Below are 14871 nucleotides of genomic sequence, written 5' to 3'. Positions count from 1 at the left end.
AACAAATCACAACCACCGATAAGAATGGTATCATTGAGTTGTCATTGAAAATCAAAAGCTGACTTGAATTTTAAAATTCAGATTCCCAGGTGGTTGCCCAGTCTTCAACTTCCAATTCTCTCCTCTTAGAGCTGTAAGTTGTCTTAAGTTAATTTCCAGTGAACAGTAAATTTGGTGGAAAATAGACATTCTGAGAAATGTAACATACAATTCAATTTTATTTCAGCACATTATTATTACTTACAATAAAAAGCCTAAAATGTCATCATGTATATAACACCCCACAAATTGACAATGTCCTTTCCTCTTAAACTTCAAAGAGTCTTTTATTTGGAACCTTTCTAACACACATAACTTATAATATTTCATTTTAAAGTTATTTGTATTAGATTATAATATCCATAAAAGCAAAAATATTTTTACATCTAAATTATATACCTCCTCCAATGCCATTATAGTACCAGTCTATATATATATATAGTAGATATCTAATGAAGGTCTATTGAATTGAACTATTCATAATTTTTAATTTCTTGGCATACAAGAAATATTCTATGAAATTTCAGTGGTAAGGGTAACAGAAAACAGAAGAAATTGGGGAGAAATTCAATTGCATCAATTCACTAGTTTTTTTCTAATATACCACTTTCAATCCCACCCAACCTTATCTCTACTTGTCTCCTCACTTCCCCATGCTTCTAGCCCAAGGAAAATAAAAGAAGATATTTACCCCAAAGCGTTCCTATGGTAGATCCAAATAGCGAGCAGCCCAGAAAAGAGTAAGGGGGGGAGAAGACAGGTAGTCAGAGACATCTAAGGAGTTAAAAGAATGACAAGAGAATAACAAGAGACAAAAGTGGCATGTGACACATAACTCCCCCACTACTTCCCCACAATCAACTCCCTTTCCCAACCACCATGGTCTCTGCCTCACAGCCTTGGCACTCTAGGAGTCAACACATTTTCTGAAAGGGTCAGAATACTCTATATCCCACTGGCAAAATCTCAGTTCCCCAACATAAATTTGGAAGTCAGTTTGCCACTGCCCTTGGGTGACTACTTTTAACAAGAATCACCATATTAAGTCATTATCCTTTATTCATTAGTGATTCTTTATTCTGAACTTTAATCTCTATTTTCACAGAAAATTTTCATTAAAGCTCCCTATTTCTAAAGAATAGAGATAAATTGATGGTGGGGAATGAAGAGTATACTGGACCAAAAATGAAAATTCTTAGAAAAAAATAATTCCATCACTTTGAAACACCTAAACCTGCCTAAGAACTTCAGAATGGTAAACAGGAAAAGGGAACTTGATTGTCTTTCTGGAAGACTTTTTTAGGATATGTGTCATAAGTATGGAAAGGCAAAGTGGGGCAGGATGTGATACTATTAAGTTATAACTTTTAATATGGAATATGTAAACTCCCAGCAAGAGGCTGGGAGATATATATACAAAGCTTAAACACACACACACACACACACACACACACACACATATATATATTCTGACCCAATGGATCTTATCTAAGAGTTAGAAGAGAGATATTTGAGAAAGAATATAAGAACAGTAAGGTGTTTGCCTGAAAGCTTTGTAAATCAGTCCTAGATCTAGGACTCATGCTGGGGAGTAGAAAGGGTCATTTGTTTTTTTTTTAATTGGCTTTCCAGGGGCTATTCTCTAGTTTTCCTCAACATATATTCCCAATGCAGAATGGAATCACTTAAATGGAAGAAGGTAGTCTGGGATTTTGTCACAAACTTGGCACTATGGCTTCCATCTGTAAAAATCTACCCTTCCCAGTGGCCCCAGGAGGATTCTTAAAATCTAGACTCTCATAGGAACATGAGAGAGGGAACAAAAACATTGCCTAAACCTGCTCACAAACTTGAAGGGATGATTGAAAGATATCTTTGACATGGCCTGTAAAATATTGTCCTAGAAAAGAAAGGGGCAAGATCTCTCTAAAAAGAGATATCTCAAGATGCATGGTACTCTCTGGATCTATTTTTTGGTGCATGTATTAGGAGTGATCTTGAGAACCCTCTAATCTACTGGATTTAGGAACTTCCAAAGAAGCTAGGCATTTGCTCTGGTCTCTTTCTATGGAACATGTGCCCTGGCTTCTTGTTGGACAGAGATATCTTGCTAAGATATTGTAGCAACTGGCCACCAGTGTCTGGGGCTGTGTTGAAAATCATTGACCTCATTGACCACAGGAATCAGAGGTAGCTGGGGTGGGGACTATTCCAGAGCTTTCTCTCCCTTGAACTTCTCACAAGGAGGAGGGGAACTAAGAGAATCCCACTCCCCACCCCGAAAATCAATGGTGGATACAAGAGTATGGCAATAAAAACATGTGCTTGCTTGTGTGAGCCTGAATCAATCAATAGTCACCATCTTCTGCTCTTTTTCTTCCCTGAGGACAGTCAAATGATCAGCAATCCTGAGAAATGAAGGTATCCAGCCTAGGAAACCTTGTGAGTTTTAGAGGTTCTGAGTCAGCTATGAGATATCCAGTGGGAGGTGATTCTCACAACAGAGAAGACGCATCCTCATCCCAAGACTGCTATAGCTGAAAGAACTAAGAAAACCCAAGTCATACCCCATTTGACCTGGAGATCTAGACCTTGTGAGTGACTCACACAGTACAAGTGTGAGATGAGAGAGAAATATCTATTCCCGTAGTGCCACAAAGATAACTTTAAATTGGGAGTGGATATATTGTGTGTCATGGGCGACTGCTTTATTTTTTTGTTTTTATTATTCTTGTATATTTTAAGCATTTCTATGGGATCAAGAATTATATCTAATATATTAACTTTTTTAGAAGGAAATCAATTATCTTTTGGGGAAAACCCATAGACATGAGTCACATGTATGTAAGTTTTATGTGAGAGATATCCCAGAGTTACTCTAGGGCAGGAGTAATGTACTAGGGGGATAGAAAGCAGCCTGTCTACGTTCCTTCCTGAAGTCCTCTCCTCACTCACCCTCAACACCCCCTAAAAATAAATTCAGTCCATGTGAAATACACCTAGGAAAGAAGTGGGGATAGGGGGGAGTTGGACCACAGACCATATACAATAAAGCACTTGGACTAAATTACCAAAGACTGTCTCTCCACCTTTAACTTTTGTATACAGGTCTCCTTGGATGTGTATCTGAATGTAGCTGAAAAGGTTAATATGGGCACAGCAGTTTCTCCCATAGAAAGAATTTATCTAATAATCTTCATTCCTGTAACTGGGAATTGACGTCAATCAGATATGGGAAGAATGAGATGCTGAGACCAGAGGTCACTCTTGGGTCTCTTTCAAATAGACCACAAGCTGCAGAGCTTCCATTGAAAAATGAATAATCCTTTAAGAAAGTAGCCTTGGCTTCATTAGCATGAGGACTGCAGCAGATTTCTCTGATTTCTCTGAGAAATAAACATCTGTATAATGGGAATAATAAAACATCAGCAATTTGGACCATGTTGATCTGAAAAAAGGAATAATTAAGAGATGGGTCAAACTAATTTATTTTGTACTCTATCAGCACAAAAATTTTCCTGAGCAATTAATATTGTTAAATAGAAATTACAAGAGGAATGTTACATATTTGAGAGGTCACATCTTGGTAGTATCTATTTTCATTGAAACAAATAATTTGCTAATTAAAAATATTCTAATATGTGTGTGTATTTGTTTATATATATCAGTCTATATCTATTCAAATACATGCAAATATACACTTGTGTGTATATGTGTTTTAGAACTTCAACTAGATGATGCTTTGTTAGGTGATGAGCACTTGATATATTTGGAATGAACAAAACTATTTTTCTATGAATACATATTTATTGATTCAGATTTAACTGTCATCATAATTAGTAGTTTGACTATTTTTATAATAAATGACTAAGATTTATGGAGGAATGGAATTTGCCTGCATCATTTCCTTAGATGTTCATAACAACCCTGTGAGAAAGGTATTATAAGTATTATTATTTCCATTTGATTCACGAGGAAACTGAGACTCAGAGAATTAAACTGATTTACCTATAGTCACTCAGAGACAGGTTTTGAATATAGGTCTCCCTGATTTCAAATAAAATGATCTTTCTTTTTTTTTAAATGACATCCAATTCAAAGTAATAAACAAGAAAAGAATGTATTCAAAGGGCTTCTGTACACTGTCTCTCTTCAACTACAACTTAACTGGGTAGTTCATTTTTTATTTAATAATTGTTCTCCAAAAAGAGGACTCTGTCGCTCTTGTCTTATCTGTAAAAATGAGAGGTTTTAAGCTTGCTTGTCAAGTTGCCCTCTAGATCTTTCATGTGTAATCACTCCTCCTTTTCTGTAATCTTCCTCTCCAGTTCCCAGGCTCCCTCTCTCAAATGACACTCTCAATTTGATTTCTCCTGTGAATTACCTCTGTTTCTTGTTGAAGCTAGGGCAACAAGTTCTCAAACTTCTCTGTCCTTACAATCGCTACTTTGACATTAAAAGTCTTCTCTTCCTTCCCCTCTCCAGATAAACTACTTCCCTTCTTCTCCCCAAGTCTTAAAAACATTACTTGCTCCCCTCCCTCTTGCTTCAGAGGACTCTGAAAGGGGCTAGATGGGAACAGATTTTCTATGGTCACCCAGAATGAAAATTACCCCTCCTTTTGTACTAATACTACTTTGTGCCAAATACTATGCAACATTATAGATATTTCAGTATCTGTTTAACTTCCCTTACTGGAAGAATGTGAGATAGCTAGATGGTGCATAGTGTAGAGGGCCAGCCCTGGAGTCAGAAAAATTCACCATCCTGAGTTCAAGTCCAGCCTCAGACATCCACTGTGAGACTTTGGCCAAATCACTTCACCCTATGCACCTTGATTTCTTCCTCTGAAAAATGAATTGGAGAAAGAAATGGCAAACCACTCTGGTGCCATTGCCAAGAAAACCCCAAATGGGGTCACAAAGAATCAGACTTGGATGAAATGACTGAACAACAACTGAAAGACTGTAACCCCTTTGATGCTAAAGGCTGCCTTATATAATTTTGTATCCCTCATAGCACTAGAATAATGACTTATGCACAACAGGAATTTATTAAATTCCATTTAATTTCAAAAAGTCAAAGAATTAAAAAGGTCTTTTGAGGTCATTTAGTCCAACCCCTCATTTCAAAAATTAAGAGGGAGAGCTGATATTCAAACCCAGGTCATTGGCCTTGGACTCTGGCTACCATTTGTTTTAGTGCCTATTGTGTGCCGTACACAGTAAATGAACTAACAAACAAAATTCAAGTTTCTTAAAAATTATGAGTACTCTTAAACTATAAATTTCAGTCCCTTTTGGTCTAACATCATAAAATCATAGATCTAGGACTGGAAGGGATCTCAGAGCTCAAGTCTAACCTTGCATTTGAGGAAACATTTGAGGAAACTAAAGCCAAAGAAATTCAAGTGAAATGTATGGGGACACATAGGTAGCAAATGTCAGAGCTGTAATAGAGTTCTCGGATTCTAGATTAGTAATCTATTGTTCATGAGATTGTGTGTGTGTGTGTGTGTGTGTGTGTGTGTGTGTGTGTGTGTGTTTGTGTATCAGACAAGTGACTATCTTGCCTTTATATTTGCTTTGGAAGTCTAACCTACACCTCCCAAAGGAAAAAAAAAACATTATCTACCAAGGGAGTCTTCCATATATGGTTAGCTTTATGTTAGGAAATTCAGTGCTTTCCCTACTACACAATACAAACTAAGCCTTGGTTCCTTTATTACAGGATCACAAAACTGAGATGGGATGGATCTCAGGAGTCATTCAGTTCAACTCATATACGAAAGGAATCCTTACTTGAGAAGTGGTGATTCAATCTTTTTGAACACTTTTGAGTAGGAAAAATTCATTACCTTTCAGGGGAAATCTTTCTATTTTAGAAAGTTTAAGTAGTTAAGATTTTCCTTAAGTTAAGGGTGAATTTGCCCTTTTTTCAAATGATTTCTGCCTACTGGGGTCAAACATAAGCAATTTCATTCTTCTCCCAGATAACAGCCACACTTGAAGGCAGTCATCATGTTTTCCCTGAGCCTGCTCATCTCCAGTTGCTTCAATAATCTCATGACACAGACCCAAGGTTCTTTGACATCTGGTTGCCTCTCTGGATGATCTCCAGTTTATCACTATGTCTCTCACATTATTGTTCTGGGGAAAGCATTTTATAAATTGTGAAGCATTATATTAGTATGGCAAAACTATTTTAATAATACATCCCTTATAATTTACAAAGTTCTTTTATATGCACCATCCCTTATTCCATTTGCTCCTCACCACAGGAGGTATTACCCCTATTTTACAAATGGGAAAACTGAAGTTCATAGAGGTTAAATGGCTTATCTATGTTTATATGGATACTAACCAGTAAAGCTAAAAGTCAAATTCAGGCTTCATGACTTTTGATCTATTGCTCTTTCTACTAAATTGTACTACCTCTAATTATTAGAGCAACTATTTGTATAACAAATGGTGCTTAGCTCCATGGGCCTCCTCTTGGGTTGCTGGACTTGCAAGTTCTGCATATGGAGTACAAGTTTTTTACAAACTCTACTGCTTTCAGTTTATTAAACTCTAATGCAACTAGGGGATCATTTTAATCCTCAAACCATGAAAAAGAAGAAAGCAAAGTTTCATATTACCTCAATAGGGTTATTCAGTAGGTTCCAGGGTGCTGAGCAGATTTTTTTTCCCCACTTCTTGAGCTTGGCATTCTAAAGATATACTTAGATACTTTGTGATGCCCTTAATGCTCAGATCTTTCAAGAAAGGTCATGTTACCAGCTATAATTCAGTCAAGATGCCACTCAGTTGGAAGCTAATTCTATAATGCCAGACTGTCCCTATTCTCTTGTAGTAAACTGGCTGCTAGTAATCTGAGTCAGTGATTGCTCTCTGTATTTTAATACCTTTTATTTAGTCATTTTCTTTCCTCATATTGGCTCTAGACCCTAGGTTTTTAATAGAAACTAATGGGACTTGACTGTTCTTAGTAGACATTTCATCACTATAGTCTGAATTGAATTTCTAGTTAAAGAGATTTTGACCACTAACTAGCTAGGTTCTTTATCAGTACATTACTCTGCTGAAGACAGGATTATAGGTTTGATTGTCATAAAATTTACTAAAATTTATTCTGTTTCCTAGCCAATCCCCTTCATTAGGTAAAGACAGTTTGAAAAGACTTGCTAGAAATGGAACTTGGGGGGGAAAAAAGGGTTTCAAACTCCTTCCCTATATGGAAAAGCAAAGCTCAGACCATAATGAGAGTAGGTTGGTTTCATGGATATGGCATTCTGTAAAGTCTATGAGATAATTAGACGATACATAGGCTTGAGTAATGCCTCTCTTATAACTCCCTCCATGTGGCTTCCCTCCTATTCACTTTCTCCTCATCAATGATCCTTTAACAATCTCATTTCCAAGGCACTTGAAATGACACAATAAAGCTTTCCGAAAGCTTATGGGCATTAATGCTTTATTTCAACACAAAGTCAGATGAAATCAATCACAAAGAGACTCTAAAATAAAGTTTAAGTATTGAAGAACACTATTCTTCTTATGTGCTTTCCTGGAAGTTTCTAATCCATTCTCAGTCAGTATCTGAAATCCTGAGTTAATGGGATATGACTGTATAATTCAATCTTAATTCTTTGGGCTCTTTAACAGTGCTGAAGACCTAGATGACCTGTCTGGCTGTATGGCAAATAGAGCTTCTGTGCAGGACAAAAGAATTTACTCCATTTTCCCCATGTGATCAAACTAAGCCCATCTTGCTCTTTAAGGTGAAGGTTACTGAGAAAGTCTAATGGAATAGTTTAAAGTTAATTATATGATAATACCAAAGGAAAACTTCATGTTTCATGATACTATTAACCATCATCTACATGGTAAGGGCTGATTTTAATATTACAGTCTCAAGTATTCACTTCTTTCACATATTCATACCTACATATCCAAGCATCAAGATAGAACCAGGAAAGCTGCGTACATTTTAGTTGACTTTAAGATTTTTCTAGATGGCACAGTAGATAGAGCACCAGCCCTGGAGTCAGGAGGACCTGAGTTCAAATTCAGCCTCAGACACTTAATGATTACCTAGCTGTGTGCCTGTGGACAAGTCACTTAACCCCACTGCCTTACAAAAATCAAACAAACAAACAAACACAAAGATTCTCCTAAATGCTGATTCTTTGTATATTATTGAATGAATTCAGAACTTTACCAAATTACAACTACTTCTGACTTTATCAAATCAAAGATATGGAAATTGCCAGGAAAGTGGCATATTTCAATGAAAAGAATGTAATAAAAGCTAATGTGGGGATTCCAGTTTTTCCTGGCAGCAAAAGATATATTGATTCATGATTTTCTTTCTTGGCTGAGGATTGAATGATGAAAAGTCAAATAGAGCCCTGATCCAAAGATTTTTTTATATCTTACAATGGTCAGTTATAATAGGAATTTCTAGCATGGTATGTGGGATATTAAATGTTACTAAAGCCGATGTTCAAATCATTGTAAGATTTCGAAGGGGCTTTTCATGGCAGTTATTTCAACAAGTTTTGGTTGGCAAGGAACTGTATGATCACTGGCCTTTCCTTTAAGCTGGTAGCCCAGCTCTATACACCTTGAATTTACTTGGGCCACACCTGCTGATTCTACTTGGGGTGAATTAATCCAAAATGTCAGGGACAACAAAGACATAAGTGGAAAGTACTAAGTCAGTTGGAATTAAGAGGTAAAATTATTTGGACATACTATGACCTAACATTCATAATTCTAATCCTTTCCTCATGCTAATCGTTGAGGTTTCATACTCTTCTTTTCTGCTTTCAAAATCATTTGTTTATTTATACAGGGTCTTATACACATAAAACCTTAGCATAACTGAGGTCTGAGGTCACCCTTATTGCATTTGAGCTCATAGGCTCATGAAATACAATCTGATATACACCCAATATTCAATGAACTGTAAATGTGGTGGGTCAGGTGGTAGGGAGAGGTACAGAAATATTTCAGATGTGAAGATACCCAGATATACCAAGGCTGTTGCCATCACTTTCTTCCCACCCAATATTCTGGAGGGCAGAATGGATGGCAGTGGGATTCAAAAAAAGGAAGAAAAAGCTTTTTTGTTACTTTGGCATAAAATAATTTGAAAATTAGAACTTTACTTTTAAAAAAAGAAAGGCAGAGAAAACTTTTTAAGAACCTGTCATTAGATTTTTCTCTTAAAACCATAACAGAACAAAAGACCCAGCTAAGGACATTTATAGTCTCTGAACACTCTGCATCTCCATGAAGCTCAGGGAGTGGCAATACTAGATAGGGCACCTTAGTTGTTATTCATCCTTAGTTTCTGAAGAGGACCAATGACATCATGGGGTGATGTCTTGTCTTATGCATGAACTGGATTTAAGTATGTAGGAGAATGGTGCCCAAGTCTATTCAAAAAAATCTACCCACTCCATGGAGGAAACATCAGCTCTGGTTGGTGGAGACACAAGTGTTCTTATAAATGCTTTATAATGTAAAAAAGTAGACTAGGAAGAAACACAAAACTTGGAGCATGAATAGCCATAACCTCTGCAACTTCTGATCCCCCAACAAACCCACACTTAGAAAATATTGCCATCCCCAGTCAGAGGGTCAATACAGTTCCATGCATAGGGAAATTAGTGAATTTACATTATAAAGAGCTATCTGGGATGTAAGCAGCTAGAGAGACAGAGAAAGGTTTCTCTACAACCACTACATTAAACATATATGTTTGTGGAAAACATACATGAAGACATGTGGGCCCCTTCTGATGTAAGCCTCTGAAGTTTTCTGAATTGATGGGTAGAGCAGCTCCCATTGAGAATTCAGCTATAAGTAAAACATTCCTGCTGAGGAATAATGATCTTTCTAGAAACTTAATGACAGGCAGTTTTTTGGAAGACTGGTTAGAACAAATTCTAGATAGCTAGGGTGGCAGTGATGCTAAGTCATTTGATGTTGTGCCTCTGCTTATATCATTGCTATCAAGACTGACTCCAAAGTTATCAAGATATTGTCTTCCCAGGAGTATAAAAAAGCACAAAGTTCAATAATAGAAGCATATTTCTAAGACAGAGACAGATTTAGGAACAAAGTTTTAGAATGATAAATGTAAACAAGACTGTGTCATTTTAGACTACAGCAATGGGACTTGGATCCTTTGGAAGAGACATGTTTGAAAGTCACCAAAGAAATTTCTAGTTGCCCCAATGCTGCTGATAGTCAGTCCTCCAAATAGGAGAAAATTCAATAATTTTTCTTTAACATTCTATTTCTTTCTCTCTCTACACAGAGATGGGAATGGCCAATTCTACCAAGATGCCAAGAGAGCTGAATTCTCTGGTGCATTTAATGAGGGAAATAAGGAAGGTGGGATGGAAGAAAAAGGGAAGGAAGAGGAGAAGGGAAAGGAGAGCACAGAAGAAAGTCAAAGCACCAGAGCATGAGTATGAGCAAGAAAATGAGCAATTTGTATGGAAGAGGGAGAGTTAACCTGGGTAGCATTAATAATGAAAGAGAGAAGAGGAAGGAGAAATATGAGACAGTTCAGTGAGCAGATGAAAAGGAGAAAAGAACAAGAGAGCTGGATAGTATGGGTTGATAGTGAAAAGGAAAGAGTGCATAGAAGAGAATGAGCAACTATCATTCATATCTCAATGAAAGAAAGACGAGGGAGAATGTTCAGAAGGTGGCACACTAAAGGCAAGTGATGGATTATAACACATAATCCATCAGATGAGCTTGAGCCCCGGACCCTAATGGATCCCTGTGGCCCCCTGCACTGTACCTGAACTGAGGACCAACAGAGGACTTCAGGCTTCAGGGCTGTTATTCCCTCCCCTGCCACCAACTCTAAAGCCATCACCGCCATGTTTCAAAAGGCACAAAGAAAGAACAAGACACATGACAAACCCACAGCACATGGTGGCTTTGGTATCAGCTCTCCTGAGGAGAGACAGTCTGATATGAATAGTGGTCATGCAAAGGGCTCCCTCTAGAACTGACCCACCCTTCCCCAGCCCCACTTGACCCACTCTTGGTTCATACACCTCAATTTACAGACATGTTATACTTTAAAATAGTAGAAAAGATCTAAAATGTCAACTATTAGAGACAAGGCTATGATATTCCTAAAAAATTGACAGAGAATTACATACTTTATGTGACATTATAGACTCGTTTTCTGCATCCAAATTCCATGTAGACATAAAATTGTTCTTAAAAGTAGGCATAACTTTCTTTATTTTTGACCATTCTTATGTTTTTAAAATTGAATTTCCCTGTTATCTCTATTTCTTTAAACAATGCCCAATTATTCTACTAAGTCAGAATCTGAAAGAAGAATATGTTCTAGTGAATAATATAAGAAAATGATTTGCATATTTGATGGAGTGAGGTGTGGGAGGTCCTACTCCTATGTCTCACTTTACGAGTACATCAATAGGATTTAATTCAGAATTACAGCAGAAAGCTATTTTTTAAAATCTTGAAGACAAAGGTTCTTAATCCCTTTTTGTGTCATAGACCTCTTTGGCAGACTGGTGGAGCATATGTTTCTTTTTCAGAAAAATAATACATAAAACAAAGGAAAATAAGCATTGAAATAGCTATCCACTATTTTAAACACAAAAGAGAAAAATATCAACAAACAAATGAGTTCATGCACTCTAGGTTAAGAACTCTTATTTTAAGGGAATACTTATATCTTGTATAAGGCAAAGGTTAGTAGTACCAGAAGACAGGTACTGTGTTTCTTTGGGGGAAATAATTAGAAGAGAAAATTAGGCTACTGGACTGGAAAGCACTGGAAAGAGTATTGGACTTTGGATTCAGAAGACATAGGTCTTAGGTATGGTTCTGTCACTAACTATCCAGATAAACTTGTGCAAGTAATATGTCTTTACTGGATTCTCCTATGTTTACAATCAGAGGCATGAACTAAGGTCATTTCCAGCTCTAATAGTTGATGATTTTAAGTCTGTGCCAATGATCACTATGCCATAAAGAAAAGTGCAGGTATTTTGAGGAAAATAGGAATTTCTGTGGAATTTCCTTGGGCAAAGCTCATCCATATGTTGTTGGTGAATTTATATGGGAGGGACAACTGATTGCATTTGTATCACTAACATTTTAGTAAGGCACCCAATAGAGGATATATACTCTTAATAATTGCTTCATCATTCATCATCATCATCATTTGGCATTTAAAACTCCTTAAAACCTGATCCCTTTCTCCTTCTTCAGAGAATCATAAACTCTGTTCCCTTCCAAGAAAATCTATAATCTAACTGCCCTGGTCCACTTGCCATGCCACCTCTCACCCTTGGCATTGCACTGGCTCCCCCCCCCATGCCAAGAATGTCTCCCTTCTCACCATAGTCTCTTAGAATCTCAGACTTCTTTCAAGGTCAAATGTCACTGTCTGCAAGAAGCCATCCCCAGTCTCCCCAGTTCCCTATCTGCTAGAACTTTCCTTTCTAAGACTATCTTCCATCTATCCTACATACATATAATATATGTATATATATAATATGTATATATATATACATATACCTACATAGTACATGATTATTTATTTACATGATCATTTATTTATTTTCACCTCCATTCGACTGCAAGCTCCTTGAGTGTAAGGATTGTTTTTGACTTTGTATACCCAATTTGTAGTATTAGATTTCATACATGATAAGTCCTTAATAAATACTTATTGACTGACTTATTGGGAAAGGAATCTAAGTCTGGAAGGGATCTCAGGACCAATTACTACTTCATCTGCCTTTTACAGATGAGGAATTTGTGATCTCTAGGAGTAGAATGACTTGCTTAGGGTCACTTAGGTCCTAAATAGCAGTATCTGTCCTCAAATCCATATTCTCTGACTTTAGTCCTAGTGTTATTTCCAGTGAACCACAATGCCTCTATGATGTTTTTCTTCCTATGCTCAACTCCACTTAGATCCATATTTGTTGATCCCCTTTGCCTACAGACAGCTAAATTAATGATAAAACAGTCTTTCCCTTTGAAAAGCAAACTATGAAGAGGTGTTTTCGGGGGAAGAGTGAATTGAGAACTGACATGTGGGCAGGTTATTTAATAATGTGGACCTTGGGGGTGAGGTAATGTTGTTGGTGTATGATAATTGAGCTCCCTTTATTATCATTTGCATTCCAAACACTGTCTAGAAAGGACACCAATGGGTAGAGACAGGTTCTTTATTTCCTGCTTCTGAGAATCATCCTTCAGATGACAGTGAAGGCAGGGTCTAGTTAGGGCCTACAACAGCCATCTCAGCCTCCACTAGCAGAATCCCACAGAATAGATGCTTCCAAGCTATGGAAATGAGCCAAAGTGATCTCCAATTTAATGATTTTTTTCAATTTAAACTACTGAAGTCATCAATTCCACCTAATGTGGGGGCTGTCCTGAGGTCAGAGCTATTTCTTAGCTTGAGTAAAAGCTCAACCATGGAGTTTATCTTCTTATAGTAATTTAAGTTTCTAAAGTGCTCTTGCTACATCAACTCTTATAGGTAAGTAATACAAGTAATATACCTCACATTTTATCGATAATGGCTCTGAGTTTCAGAGTCACACAATGAGAAAGTAGTGGAACTGAAATCTGAACTAAATAATCTTTTGACTATAAGGTGCTGCCTAACAGAACAGGCTGACTCTAAGGTGGAGGTGAGGCTATTAGAAAGAAGCATCTGCTACATCAATAGAGATTTCTCAGTCTGAATGCAGAGAGAGAAGAAGTCAGAAACATGAACCTCAGAGATGTAAAATTGAATGGAAGAATCAATCCTTATGACACTTTAAACTTTAAAAGGGAAAACCTAAGGAACTATTATTAAAGAGTCTATGTTATAAAGAAGCTCCTAGTCAAACCTATACCCTGGCAATATGCTATCCCCCTATATTATTCTTGTCAAATGATCATCTAGTTCCTACTTGAAACTCTCCATTGAAAGGGAGTTTACAGGGGATTGAAAAAGGATATTCTGGGGCAGCTAGGTGGCGCAGTGGATAGAGCACTGGCCCTGGAGTCAGGAGTAACTGAGTTCAAATCAGGTCTCAGACACTTAATAATTCCCTAGCTGTGTGGCCTTGGGCAAGCCACTTAACCCCATTTGCCTTGCCAAATCCTAAAAACAAAAAAACAAAAAAAAACAAAAACAAAAAGACCCAAAAAACGAAAAAGGATATTCTAATTTTTAATGCCTCAAATAATTTCAAAGCTTTTATATGTTCATAGAAATCATAGACTCAGAGCTGAAGGAGATCTTGAGTCCAATCCCCTCATTTTAAAAACATTTTCTCATACTGAGTCAAATTCTTTCTTTCTCTTCCACATGTTAGTCCTTCAAATACATGAAGATAGTTATCAATCATATTCCTTCTTCTTTCATAAAGGAGGGATATGGAAAGGTCTCCAGCATCCTTACAGTGCTCCACTAAACAAACTCCACCTTGTTAGTGCCTTACCTAAAGTGTGATAACCATGAGTAAACATAATGTTCTAAATGTGATTTGATCTAAATGTGATTTGATCAGAGTATTGTGGACCTTGTGAATCTTTAGTTGTAGGTTAGCAGACTACAACTAAAATAGTGACTCACATGTCATCCACTCTTTCTACTTTCTGGTCATCTCTGGTTATAGAGTTATGTAGGAGGCACTAACATCCCTGGTTCCATTCTATAGACAATAGATCACGGAGGGGGAGGTCTTTAGAGGTTATCTAATACAACGTTCCTTTTAAAGGTGAAGAAACAGCTAGATAGGTCAAGGAA

The 14871-nt window shown here is 37.0% G+C and overlaps 1 protein-coding gene across 3 annotated transcripts in view; it reads right to left on the bottom strand.

Moving 5' to 3' along the window:
• CACNA1E (calcium voltage-gated channel subunit alpha1 E) overlaps window positions 1–14871 on the bottom strand; it is a 596540-nt gene that overhangs the window by 70645 nt on the left and 511024 nt on the right. The window lies entirely within an intron of this gene.

Source organism: Macrotis lagotis, chromosome 2 (genome assembly GCF_037893015.1).
Source record: "Macrotis lagotis isolate mMagLag1 chromosome 2, bilby.v1.9.chrom.fasta, whole genome shotgun sequence".
Lineage (NCBI taxonomy): Eukaryota > Metazoa > Chordata > Mammalia > Peramelemorphia > Peramelidae > Macrotis > Macrotis lagotis.
Note: the sequence above shows the minus strand (reverse complement) of the source record. Positions and strands in the feature narration are given on the sequence as shown.